Here is a 14,872-nt window from a genome sequence, read left to right on the forward strand (position 1 = left end):
GACATACTACCTTTAGCTCTTTGTCTAGATTTTGCATTTAAGTCCCCGCTATCTCCACACAACAATTCACAAAAACCTTATAACATTTTATGTGTAAAAGTTAAATTCAAATGCAAATTGGATGATATTTTTCTTTACCTGGATGGAGATGCTTCACTGCAGCAACTTTCAAAGCATTCCACTACACAGTCTAAGGGTGGATTCATGAAGAATGCCACCTACAAAATTGCATATCATAACTCGTATTTCAATACAAATGTATATACATACAAAAACTAAATGACCTCTTTAATGACATGGGAAGAAAAAACAATCTCATTACTTACCAACACCAATAAAACACATCACGTTCCAAATTCACCAACCAAAACATCAATGCTCTTATTTCTTGGGATTAAATAGTCAGAGAGAGAGAGAAAGGAGAAGACAGAAACAGAGACAAGGAGAAAAGAGAGGTGGGACGGCTATGGTTTTTTTTGGGAAGAGAAAAGAAGGTATTATGATAAAATATTTCATATCAATTAAAAACATTTTCAAATTAAGAGTGTCACATCAGCCAAATAAAATAGATTTTGACGAAATATAATAGAAATGAGAAATGTGACTAAGGGAACGGAATTTAAGAGACTAAAGTGAAACTTGAAATTAAGTTAAATGACCAAATAATAATGCATTAAACCTAAAAAAAAATTATGCCTCCATTAACTTAGCTTGAAAATTTCCAATTTATCAAGAGTCATTGATAATATAAATATTGTCAAATCAAAATGACCAATCATCTCAATAGCAAAATAAATATAGATACATAAATTAGTTAGTAATTTAATCAAAAAAAAATTTAAATATCTATCGGTTAAGGTTTAAAAAAACAGTACAATATGATAGGGATGTGATCTACCAACTTAGCTAAGAGTCATCTTAGTTCGTAATTTATATATCTAAGACTCAGGGTGAGCCACCATATAAATACAAATCACAAAAGAACTACAGTCAAATTTTTTAATTAAATGAATATTTTAATTTTAAACACAACAATAATATTTAAATATAGCATTTATTCTTTTTGAAGATTTTTTTTAAATAATCATCTTTTTAAAAAAAAATTCAAAAATGACCATAATTTAGAAAAATTACAAAAATGTTCAGTTTTTTGCCCTAAATTACAAATGGGCGCCATCCTAGATGGTGTCTACCCTTTAATAGGAGGGCAAGTCGCCACTAGGAGTGACGCCTACTCCTAAACGTTTTTTTTTTTGTTTTTTTTTTCTTTTTTTTTTAAATTTTTTTAAATATGTTTTTAATTATTTTATTAATTTTTTTAAATCTTTTTTAACTAATTTTAAATTTATTAATTTATGTTTATTATAAATTATATTAATTTATATTAATATATATATATATATATATATATAAATAATATTATTTACAAGATATATATATATATATATATATATATATATATATATATATATATATATTAATTTATATATATTAATTTAATTTATAACTAAATGATATTATTTATAAATTTTTGGGAGAATTAGGGTTAATCATGTTAGGGTTAATTAATCAATTATAATTAGGGTTTATTGATCGGTTATAATTAGAGTTTGGTAGTTATGACCTAATTCAAACCCTAATTCTCCCTAAGACTAATTAATCAGAATATTTTTTTTTAAATAATCATCTTTTTAAAAAAATTTCAAAAATAACCATAATTTAAAAAAAATTACAAAAATGGACACTTTTTTGCCATAAAGACACATGGGCGCTACCCTAGATGGTGCCTACCCTTTAGTTGGAGGGCAAGTCGCCACTAGGAGTGGCGCCTACTCCTAAATGTTTTTTTTTTGTTTTTTTTTTTGCTTTTTTTTTTGCTTTTTTTAAATATGTTTTTAATTATTTTTTTAAATCTTTTTAAACTTATTTTAAATTTATTAATTTATATATATATATATATATATATATATATATATATATATAAATTTATAACTAAATAATATTTTTTATATGTTATTAAAATATATTAATTTATATACATGTAAATAAATAATATTATGTATATATTTGTAAAATACACAAGATATATATATAAATATATATTAATTTATATATATTAATTTATATTAATAAACACAATATATTTATATTAAAATAATACACAAGACAAATATTATAAAGTTTAATTAAAATTCATTATTAATTTGGATTTTTTTACATATTATGCGGTCCCTGGTACGATCCGCACGGGGGAGGTCTAACTACTCGTCTAGACGGCTCACGTGGTGGTGGTGCTTCCCTATTTCCACCCCTAGTCCTAACGCGTTCCCTTGCCCTTTGCCGTTGTGGTTGGGTCGAAGTCCCTTCAATGCTGTAGGAAAGACGGGTGCCCTCTGTGCCCTCAAAGCTTTGTCTCGGTGGGACAAACTGACTCCTGTTGGATGCGCCCTCGAAATGTGGCATTTGGTAGTTGAGGGTTGAATCGGGTTGGCTAAAGAACAATGTCTGTTGTGGTGTGTACTAGTCTTGTTGGTAATCCTCTTGTATACCTATGTCGGGGCTAAGTGGAGGACTGGAAGAGCCCGGGACATCGTCGTGATGGAAGTGTTGGGATTGGTGTTGGTGGGGGGATTGAGTTTGTGGTAGGTGTTGGGACTGTTGATGGTGGTGGAAATGTTGAGGTTGGTGTTGATAATCTTCATGATATTGGGGTTGAGTTTGTGGTATGTAGTGTTGATTTGGTTGGGGGGTGGACATGTGTTATGGTGGTTGTTGTTGGTAATACGGTGGTGGTGGTTGTTGTTGGTAATACGGTGGTGATGATTGTTGTTGGTAATATGGTGGTGGTTGTTATTGTTGGTAATATTGTGGTGGTTGTTGTTGGAAATATTGTGGTGGTTGTTGTTGTTGGAAATATGGTTGTTGCATTCGGGGATCGTCCAAATAGAACGGGTCAGACACAATCATTTCTGGATTTGTATTTACTCTATACCAATCCACATATTCCCTTGTCAGCTTTATTTCGTTGGGCGCCACTGGAAATTGTAGAACATAGTGGGTACGCTCTTTCCACATTTTACGGAACTCCTTTGCAAATGCCTTCCAATTTTGGACATACCACTGGTGGCTGACTTTTTTAAGATGCCAAGGTTCCAAAGACATTGGGGGGGCTGGGATTTCTTGATGCATTCCGAATTGCAGTTTGATATGGTCACTTTGGTGCATCTCCACAGTGGTGAACCGCATGATAGCCGTTTTTGTTGTCCAAACAGCTGCATCTTCGGGGTTGGGTTGATGTTCCAATCCCAAATATGGTCTCCAAATAAACTGCAAAGAAAAAAATAAATATGTTATTTATTGAGAATGCTTGATATTAATAAATTAGTTAGAAGATGAATGATTTAGTGGCAATACATCTTGTGCTCGGAGACGATCCAAGAGTTGACGATAAAATATTATTTTATTTTTCGGGGTAAGACTGTAATCTAGTCCAGTTGCAATGAACCTAAACAAAAAAAGATAAATAATATTATTTACAAATATTTATAGAATAAATATACAAAATGAAATAACATCATAAATTTACCTAGTTGCGTAGGGGAAGGAATAAACGTTAGGATTTTCGGGGGTTAGCCTCGGTAATCTCCACCGCCCTCATGTTTGGAGCAAAAAAGCACATCCAGAAAATGTACAGTGGTCATTTTGTGCATTTTTACACAAAGAGCTATATAGGAAAGCCAATACAGCAGAACCCCAATTATACGTGCTTATTCTATCTATGTCCTCGAGCAAACTCAAGTACATAAAGTTTATGCTATTTCCTGTGCCTTCGGGAAATAGCATTTTTATTATTTAAATATAAAAAATAATTAAAAAATTATTTAATAATAATTTTAATAAGATAATTAAATTATAAAATTGTATTTAAAAAAAAACCCTTCATTAGCTCGGCCAACCATTGGCCGAGTCTATCCAACACGAATAAAACTTCACCAACTCGTCCTTTGAATGGGCGAGTCCAAAAACAAAAGCAGGGTATTCTAGATTTTTTTCTTCAAAAAAAATAAATATATATATATATATATATATATATATATATATATATATATATATATATATATATATATATTGGAAGTTTTATTTGAGATATGGGACACTTTGGTAAAAAAAAGTCGTTCCTTGAAATTTCCAGCAGGTGTGCACTTTATTTGAATTATTAAATTATGGAAAATCAGTCTCGATAAAACCTACATGGTCATGTCATCCACCCTGCAGTGACCAACTAAGTAGACTTCCTATAAGCATGATGGACTAAGAAAGTACTACTAAGATATTGTACTTGTCTGATTTAATTAAACTCCCATCTCGTAGAGAAAAGGACTCATCTGATATAATTATATTATGATAGGATTAATAATATCCATAGCAAGGACTCCTTTTTGAATAACTATGCGGAGAAACTCAGAGCTTCCCATTGACATGTGTTTGTTATAATGAATACATATAACTAATAACATCTCCTACACCATATGGTTTTTTTATTAAAAAACAAATATGTGGATAAGTAAAAAGGGTTAAGCTTCAATCACGATGACACAATCCATATATGAAAGTGAAGAAGCACGTCATGTATGTGAAAATGCATAATCAAACCGAATGAAATAACTAAAATCATCTAAAAATGTAGAACTTAATTTGAACCAATCATTTTCGAGAATGAGTCATCAAAAGTAATATCATAGATGTGAAAGTGCAGAATCAAACTGAATGAAATACCTGAAATCATCTGAAAATGCATAACTTGATTTTAAATAATCATTTTAGCACATATACTCTATAGTACTTAATCACTTGCCTAAAAAAACTCGGTCACTTAACACAACCACAATCTTGAAATGGAAATTATGCAAATTAACTCGGTCACTGAGAATGACTCTTTGAAAGTAATAACACCATATTCTCATAAAAACACAACTAAGAGTCACACTTTATGGAAGAAATGATTTGAATTTGAAATGTGAAAATGTACATATGTCTTGCTCTAATAGGATATGGAGATGATTAAATGTTAACATTAATTAATTACTTAAACGTCCTTTTCGTAGTGTAAATAATTTGAACAGAAAGGATAATTTAGACAAAACATGTCATTGATTTGTAATTGAGAGATAGTAGATTAAATATCACCCAGTTATAAAAACAAAATCGAAACATATCACAGAATAGGTAACATATATGATTCAGAATGGATAAATTCAACATAGAGCAGTCCCATAAATTCAACTTTAACATAGAAACAATCACATATAAACAGTCCCATAAAATGAACAATTATCAATCACATACAATCAGTCTCATACACCGAAACAACATGATATCGTTTGATTAATATGGAACACAGAAACAAATCCAAGCAAAGAGGAACTAAAATATCAAAACACACACAGCATAATATAGTCATCAATGCCATGTCATTAGAACTAAATTTTTTTTATCATAATCATCACCGCCACGTATTCAAGATTGGAGGAGACTACAAAAATCCAAAGACTATTAAAATTAAGAGATCAAAATAATTGGTTTTGTAATACGGAAACCAATAGTTTAAAACGCTAAATCTAAGAAGACCAAAAATACATTTAAGTCTATAATTAAATATGAAGGGAGGAAATATATAAATACAATCAGTTTATTAAAGAAAGATATTATTATTTAATACTAATATAGTATAAGAAACATTTATTTATTTAGAGTGGCTCGTCATGTTCCATGTTGGAGTCGGAAATAATATAAATGCCGAGCTAAACCAAATTTACATGATGGGTCAAATATAAAAAAAAAATTTAATTAGTGACAAAATTCTTTAATTTAATTTCAGTTTTTATTTTAGTCTTTTATCTAATAAATGTTAATGATGATGTGACATGACATAATGATAAAAAAAACAAAATAGTGAGTCAACAATTTAATTAAAAGGCTAAATTAAAACCTTATAGATACTTAAGGAATCATATCAAGACATCAACCAAATTGCTATTAAAGTGACCCTACAATTTTCATAGATTTTACTAGACCATACATTTCATATCGAATCTTGATTTTAATACATCATGGTGAAAATGTGACGTGGGAGCTTGAGAGTCAGATGAGAGGTTCATATCCCGAGTTGTTTGTTTGAGGTAATTTTCGAGGACGAAGATATTTCAAATGGGGGAGAGTTGTAACATCCCGATTTAATTTCTGTATTTTTTATTAGGTGTTTATTTTAATTAATTATTATTTGGTGTGATAATTAATTACATATGTGTTCGGGTGATTATTTGAATAATTGAATTTTATGAGTAGAAATGGGCTTAATTAATTAGAATGGGTGGATAAGTAGGTTAAGCCCATTTTAAGTTAAAAAGATAATAAGAGTTTTAGAGATTTGGGGATTTTGATTTTTGTGAAATCCTAACATGGGTTTATATTTTAATCCATGTTGCGAAAATGCTACTGTCCAGCACAAATTTTCATCATAAAACCACATTAATCCATTATTTTTCATAAAATAAATAGTTATACAACTTATAGATATCATATAGCAACGCTTAGGATCATAGAAACAAGATTTTAAGCTCCACTAATTTTCACTAAAATCCTAAATCAACCATTTTCAAGTGAAACTCGAAGATGCAATTATACGCCAAATAATGTTGTATACACATTCATGGAATTCAATATAGAAACATCATAGCATAAACATCAATTTCATTGATTAAAACATAAACACATGTTAGGGTTTCTCAAAAATCAAAATCCCCAAACCCTAAGTTCATGATATCTAACTCACATACATTACATACATTATACATTATGTTTACCCCATAACCACTTGAAATCCCACCCTTACCTTAGTATAGATGAAATCTCTAGATCCTTATTCTAGTTTCCTCTTCTCCTCTTTCTCTTCTCTTCTTCTCTTGTTTTACAAAACTAACTCTAATCTCTAAAACCCTTAATATCCTTTTAACTCATAATAGGTTTAAGGTTTAACCCACTTATCCAACAATTCTAATTAATTAAGCTCATTACTAAACAATTGTTCTTTCTACTCATAAAATTCAATTATCCGAACATATTCAAATGAAACTGATATACAAGAATAATATCAATAATAAACTCCATATCACATGTGAGTATTTTAATAGACTGCATTCTGAACTTTGCAGAGGCTTGCAGCACTTATAAGTAGGGACATACTACCTTTAGCTCTTTGTCTAGATTTTGCATTTAAGTCCCCGCTATCTCCACACAACAATTCACAAAACCTTATAACATTTTATGTGTAAAAGTTAAATTCAAATGCAAATTGGATGATATTTTTCTTTACCTGGATGGAGATGCTTCACTGCAGCAACTTTCAAAGCATTCCACTACACAGTCTAAGGGTGGATTCATGAAGAATGCCACCTACAAAATTGCATATCATAACTCATATTTCAATACAAATGTATATACATACAAATCAAACCAATAAACTAAATGACCTCTTTAATGACATGGGAAGAAAAAACAATCTCATTACTTACCAACACCAATAAAACACATCATGTTCCAAATTCACCAACCAAAACACCAATGCTCTTATTTCTTGGGATTAAATAGTCAGAGAGAGAGAAAGGAGAAGACAGAAACAGAGACAAGGAGAAAAGAGAGGTGGGACGGCTATGGTTTTTTTTGGGAAGAGAAAAGAAGGTATTATAATAAAATATTTCATATCAATTAAAAATAATTTCAAATTAAGAGTGCCACATCAGCCAAACTTAATAGATTTTGACGAAATTTAACAGAAATGAGCAATGTGACTAAGGGAACGGAATTTAAGAAACTACAGTGAAACTTAAAATTAAATTAAATGACCAAACAATCCATTAAACCTAAAAAAAAATTATGTCTCCATTAACTTAGCTTGAAAATTTCCAATTTATCAAGAGTCATTGATAATATAAATATTGTCAAATCAAAATGACCAATCATCTCAATAGCAAAATAAATATAGATACATAAATTAGTTAGTAATTTAATCCAAAAAAATTTATACATCTATCGATTAAGGTTTAAAAAAAACAGTATAATATGATAGGGGTGTGATCTACCAACTTAGCTAAGAGTCATCTTAGTTCGTAATTTATATATCTAAGACTCAGGGTGAGCCGCCATGTAAATACAAGTCACAAAAGAACTACAGTCAAATTTTTTAATTAAATGTATATTTTAATTATATATTTAAATATAATAATAATATTTAAATATAGCATTTATTTTTTTTGAAGATTTTTTTAAATAATCATCTTTTTTTAAAAAAATTCAAAAATGACCATAATTTAAAAAAAATTACAAAAATGGATAGTTTTTTGCCCTAAATTACACATGGCCGCCACCCTAGATGGCGCCTACCCTTTAATAGGAGGGCAAGTCGCCACTAGGAGTGGCGTCTACTCCTAAATGTTTTTTTTAAAAATTTTCTTTTGTTTTTTTTTTTTTTTTTTTAATTATTTTTTTAATTTTTTTAAATCTTTTTTAACTAATTTTAAATTTATTAATTTATATTTATTATAAATTATATTAATTTATATTAATAAATATATATAAATAATATTATTTACAAGATATATATATATATATATATATATATATATATATATATATATATATATATATATATATATATATATATATATTAATTTATATATATTAATTTAATTTATAACTAAATAATATTATTTATAAATTTTTGGGAGAATTATGGTTAATCATGTTAGCGTTAATTAATCAATTATAATTAGGGTTTATTGATCGGTTATAATTAGAGTTTGGTAGTTATGACCTAATTCAAACCCTAATTCTCCCTAAGACTAATTAATCAGAATATTTTTTTTAAATAATCATTTTTTTGAAAAAAAATTCAAAAATGACCATAATTTAATTTTTTTTATAAAAATGGACACTTTTTTGCCCTAAAGACACATGGGCGCTACCCTAGATGGCGCCTACCATTTAGTTGGAGGGCAAGTCGCCACTAGGAGTGGCGCCTACTCCTAAATGTTTTTTTTTTTATTTTCTTTTTTTGCTTTTTTTTTAAATTTTTTTATTATGTTTTTAATTATTTTTTTAAAAAAATTTAAATCTTTTTTAACTTATTTTAAATTTATTAATTTATATTTATTATAAATTATATAAATACATATATTTAGATAATATTATTAACAAGATATATCTATTTACAAGATATATATATATATATATATATATATATATATATATATATATATATATATATATATATATATTAAATTTATAACTAAATAATATTATTTATAAATTATTAAAATATATTAATTTATATACATGTAAATAAATAATATTATGTATATATTTGTAAAATACACAAGATATATATATATATAAATATATATTAATTTATATTAATAAACACAATATATTTATATTAAAATAATACACAAGACAAATATTATAAAGTTTAATTAAAATGCATTATTAATTTGGAATTTTTTACATATTATGCGGTCCTTGGTACGATCCGCACGAGGGAGGTCTAACTACTCGTCTAGACGGCTCACGTGGTGGTGGTGCTTCCCTATTCCCACCCCTAGTCCTAACGCATCCTCTTGCCCTTTGCCGTTGTGGTTGGATCGAAGTCCCTTCAATGTTGTAGGAAAGGCGGGTGCCCTCTGCGCCCTAAAAGCTTTGTCTCGGTGGGACAAACTGACTCCTGTTGGGTGCGCTCTCGAAATGTGGCCTTTGGTAGTTGAGGGTTGAATCGGGTTGGCTAAAGAACAATGTCTGTTATGGTGTGTAGTAGTCTTGTTGGTAATTCTCTTGTATACCTGTGTCGGGGCTAAGTGGAGGATTGGAAGAGCCCGGGACACCGTCGTGATGGAAGTGTTGGGATTGGTGTTGGTGGGGGGATTGAGTTTGTGGTAGGTGTTGGGACTGTTGATGGTGGTGGGAATGTTGAGGTTGGTGTTGGTAATCTTCATGATATTGGGGTTGAGTTTGTGGTATGTAGTTTTGGTGCCCGACTTTTTTTTTTTTGAGTCTATTTATTTTTATATTGGGTCTAGAATAAATAAATAGGTTAATTAGTTTTTATTTTAATTTTAACTATTTTAATTATTTAACTTTATTTAGTTTTTAATTTAATATTGGGTTTCAAAATAAACTTAGGCCCATTACTGAACAAAAAAGAGAAACTGAGAGTGGCTGATCTATACTATCGTACACACAGTTTGATAATAGTTTATATATGATATATACTTTATCTATTTTGTTGATATATTTGTTACTGTGTTTCAAATACATGTTCATATATGTAACTAGTGTGTTAAATATATATATATTTCTATTTTATGTTATAATTTGATTATGTTTTCGGATCGGATCGTGTCAATACGCCGTTTTCACATATACGTGTATGAGGCGTGACATTTGTGTTATCTTCATGATATTGTGGTTGTTGTTGTTGGTAATATTGTGGTGGTTGTTGTTGGAAATATGGTTGTTGCATTCGGGGATCGTCCAAATAGAACAGGTCAGACACAATCATTTCTGGATTTGTATTTGCTCTATACCAATCCACATATTCCCTTGTCGGCTTCATTTTGTTGGGCGCCACCGGAAATTGTAGAACATAGTGGACATGCTCTTTCCACATTTTACGGAACTCCTTTGCAAATGCCTTCCAATTTTGGACATACCACTGGTGGCTGACTTTTTTAAGATGCCAAGGTTCCAAAGACATTGGGGGCCTGGGATTTCTTGATGCATTCTGAATTGCAGTTTGACACGGTCACTTTGGTGCATTTCCACAGTCGTGAACCGCATGATTGCCGTTTTTGCTGTCCAAACAGTTGCATCTTCGGGGTTGGGTTGATGTTCCAATCCTAAATATGGTCTCCAAATAAACTGCAAAAGAAAAAAATAAATATATTATTTATTGAGAATGCTTGATATTAATAAATTAGTTAGAAGATGAATGATTTAGTGGTAATACATCTTGTGCTCGTAGACGATCCAAGAGTTGACGATAAAATATTATTTTATTTTTCGGGGTAAGACTGTAATCTAGTCCAGTTGCAATGAACCTAAACAAAAAAAGATAAATAATATTATTTACAAATATTTATAGAATAAATATACAAAATGAAATAATATCATAAATTTACCTAGTTGCGTAGGGGAAGGAGTAGACGTTAGAATTTTCGGGGGCTAGCCTCAGCAATCTCCACCACCCCCATGTTTGGAGCAAAAAAGCACATCCAGAAAATGTATAGTGGTCATTTTGTGCATTTTTACACAAAGAGCTATATAGGAAAGCCAATACAGCAGAACCTCAACTATACGTGCTTATTCTATCTATGTCCTCGAGCAAACTCAAGTACATAAAGCTTATGTTATTTCCCGTGTCTTCGGAAAATAGCAAGTTCCCAAATAATAACATAATGTAAAACCTTGTTTTATTATTTTTTCTTGTTCGGACGAATCCTCAGTCAAAATTATAGCGTCGTGGTAGAATTGGAGGCTCGATAGTTTAATACTCTGACCCCTTGCGTTCGCAGATCCCTCACCCTCGACTAGATCTACGCCCAACATTTGAACACATAGTTCGTTGGACTGTTGAACATTTCCAGTCACAGGCTTACCATATATTCGAAGACCCAAAAGCATGTACACGTCCTCTAGTGTGACGGTACATTCACTAGTTGGTAGGTGAAAAGTGTGTGTCTCTGGTCTCCAACGTTCACACAAAGCAAGAATAAATTTCACATCAATTGTGGCATTTACCACATGCATAACATGACCCAACCCCGCACGCTCTATGTAAGGTACGCACCATGGGTCTGGATAAGCCATAGGGTGTGAACGCATGCATCATTAGATTGGAGTTTTAAAAAATAAATTATAAACATACGAAAGAGGCAATGTTCAAGAAAACTTACGAATGAGGCAATGTTCGCCCTAGTGCCTCTGTGTTCTTGGCCCATGGTAAGAAGAGACATGATTGCAATGTAGAACGTAGGTTTGTTGATGAAAAGTTCGCCGGTGTTCTCTGAAAAAAAGTGTTAGTGGATGATGAAAATTTTCAAGAATGACCTGCTATTTATAACCGTATTCAAATAGTATGAATATGTAAAAAAAATTGGACACGTGTAATGCATGCAAAAATTTGACACGTGTAACGCATGCAAAGTTTGCTGAAAATTTTCAAGCATGCATTGGTACAGGTTAGGTTGCACTTGTCTTGTCTAGGGGAAGGCTTGGTGGATGTGTTGCATGCAAAAATGTGACACGTCTAACGCATGCATCACAATTGAAACCGTGTATCTAGGCATGCGTGAGAATCTTGCAGGCTAGGTGGATATGACTTTGAAGGATAGGCATACGTGAGAATCTTGCAGGCTAGGTGGATAGGTTAACATGCATTGGTACAAGTTAGGTTGCACTTGTCTTGTCTAGGGGGAAGGCTTGGTGGATGTGTTGCATGCAAAAATGTGACACGTCTAACGCATGCATCACAATTGAATCCGTGTATGTAGGCATGCGTGAGAATCTTGCAGGCTAGGTGGATATGACTTTGATGGATAGGCATGCGTGAGAATCTTGCAGGCTAGGTGGATAGGTTAGCATGCATTGGTACAGGTTAGGTTGCACTTGTCTTGTCTAGGGGAAGGCTTGGTGGATGTGTTGCATGCAAAAATGTGACACGTCTAACGCATGCATCACAATTGAATCCGTGTATGTAGGCATGCGTGAGAATCTTGCAGGCTAGGTGGATATGACTTTGATGGATAGGCATGCGTGAGAATCTTGCAGGCTAGGTGGATAGGTTAGCATGCATTGGTACAGGTTAGGTTGCACTTGTCTTGTCTAGGGGAAGGCTTGGTGGATGTGTTGCATGCAAAAATGTGACACGTCTAACGCATGCATCACAATTGAATCCGTGTATCTAGGCATGCGTGAGAATCTTGCAGGCTAGGTGGATAGGTTAGCATGCATTGGTACAGGTTAGGTTGCACTTGTCTTGTCTAGGGGAAGACTTGGTGGATGTGTTGCATGCAAAAATATGACACGTCTAACGCATGCATCACAATTGAATTCGTGTATCTAGGCATGCGTGAGTACAAGTATTCACACAAATTTTCACACAGGTATTCACGAAATCTTCACAATATCTTCACATATCATGGCATCTTCATCACAATACAAAATCAAAGCTCACGTGAATGGTGAGACTTATGAATGTGATATGTCTGACTTCCTATTTAGAAACACCGATTGCACTCGTTTTTGTCTAAATAGAGGAGCTGACTTCTCTTATCTGAAAAAAAGATTGAGTCCAAACTTAGACAACCCGTGTCCCAAATTTTTTATCAACAACCTTTTTTTTCTGAAAATAACTCAGTCAAGTTTTATAAGTCATTGATTCAAAATTACATGGAGGCACAAAACATGTTTCGTAACCATGAGTATTCTGGTTACGATTATATAGTGTTGTACATTATCTTGGAATAATTTCAATCAACTCAGAATATTCAGTCACAGGTTATTGATCCTGTGGTTGATGACGAACAAGATGTTGAACACCCCGTTGAAGACGATGTGGTTGATGACTTGGTGAACTGTGATTCCGAAGACGAAGACCAAGTACAAATACCTATAGCGCAACGCTACTCACCGCCTGCGCACTTCACAACCCTTAACTTAGGCGAGGATGAGCCCTTCTCAGATATGTTCTACAACCCATATATGAGGTCTGATGATGAGTTAAAGAAGGGTGACCAATTTCGGACCAAGGAAGAGTGTCTGTTAGCAATAAAAAACTGGCACTTGAAAAACTGTGTTGACTACGATGTTAACAAATCAAACCCGGAAAGATACGTTATTTTATGCAAAAACCCAGAGTGTGGGTATAGGTTGATGGCATCGTACAAGAAGAAACATAATGCATGGGTGATAGGGTCCATTTCTCAAGCTCACACTTGCGTCAACACAAACATGGCACAAGATCATCGCAAACTTAGCCATGATATGATCTGCCATTCCATAATACCTCTTGTTAAAGCTGACCCGTCACTCAATGTCAAAACTATTATCTCCCATTGTGTTGCTGTTTTCAAATATACACCGTCGTACAGAAAGGCTTGGTTAGCGAAAACCAAGGCAATTGAACTGGTATACGGTAATTGGGAGGAATCATACAAACAACTTCCGCGCTACCTGGCTGCACTACATTTGTATTCACCTGGGACGGTTTCTATAATGGAGACCTTGCCGACACAATCCCATGACGGAACTCGTCTAGAAGGTAATGGAATATTCCATAGACTTTTCTGGGCATTCTGTCCCTGCATCATCGGTTTCACATTCTGCAAGCCGCTTATTCAAGTCGATGGAACTTGGCTGTATGGGAAATACAAAGGATCGTTACTGATGGCGGTCGCACAAGATGGAAATTCTAATATTTTCCCAATAGCCTTTGCATTGGTAGAAGGAGAAACGGCTGATGCTTGGAGTTTCTTTCTTAAGAATCTTCGAACGCACGTGACTCCACAAGCTGGTATCTGTGTGATTTCTGACAGGCACGCTTCTATAGACAGTGCATATAATAATCCAACAAATGGTTGGCATGACCCCCCGTCTACGCATGTCTACTGCATCAGGCATATTGCTCAAAATTTTGTGCGGGAGTTCAAAGATAAATTCTTGAAGCAAAATTTGATAAACGCGGGATATGAATTAAACCAACTTGGATTCCAATACTACAGCCAGGAAATATTGTTGGCAAATTCTGATACAGGGAGGTGGATCG

At 32.4% G+C, this 14,872-nt stretch overlaps 1 long non-coding RNA gene across 5 annotated transcripts in view; it reads right to left on the reverse strand.

Annotated features, from left to right (window-relative positions):
* LOC127137355 (uncharacterized) overlaps positions 1-14,872 on the reverse strand; it is a 28,014-nt gene continuing 13,142 nt past the window's right edge. The window contains exons 9-11 of one of the 5 annotated variants that reach the window (XR_007808706.1): positions 11,229-12,112; positions 3,415-3,505; positions 2,254-3,327 (exon numbers count right to left, since the gene is read on the reverse strand). This is a non-coding gene — a long non-coding RNA (uncharacterized LOC127137355). Of the gene's footprint in view, positions 219-2,253; positions 3,328-3,414; positions 3,506-7,074; positions 7,453-10,403; positions 10,969-11,056; positions 11,148-11,228; positions 12,113-14,872 lie in introns of those variants that run through there. The other 4 variants (XR_007808707.1, XR_007808705.1, XR_007808704.1 and 1 more) reach the window with 4 other exon arrangements.

The sequence above is a fragment of the Lathyrus oleraceus genome, chromosome 1 (assembly GCF_024323335.1).
Source record: "Lathyrus oleraceus cultivar Zhongwan6 chromosome 1, CAAS_Psat_ZW6_1.0, whole genome shotgun sequence".
Classification (NCBI taxonomy): Eukaryota; Viridiplantae; Streptophyta; class Magnoliopsida; order Fabales; family Fabaceae; genus Lathyrus; species Lathyrus oleraceus.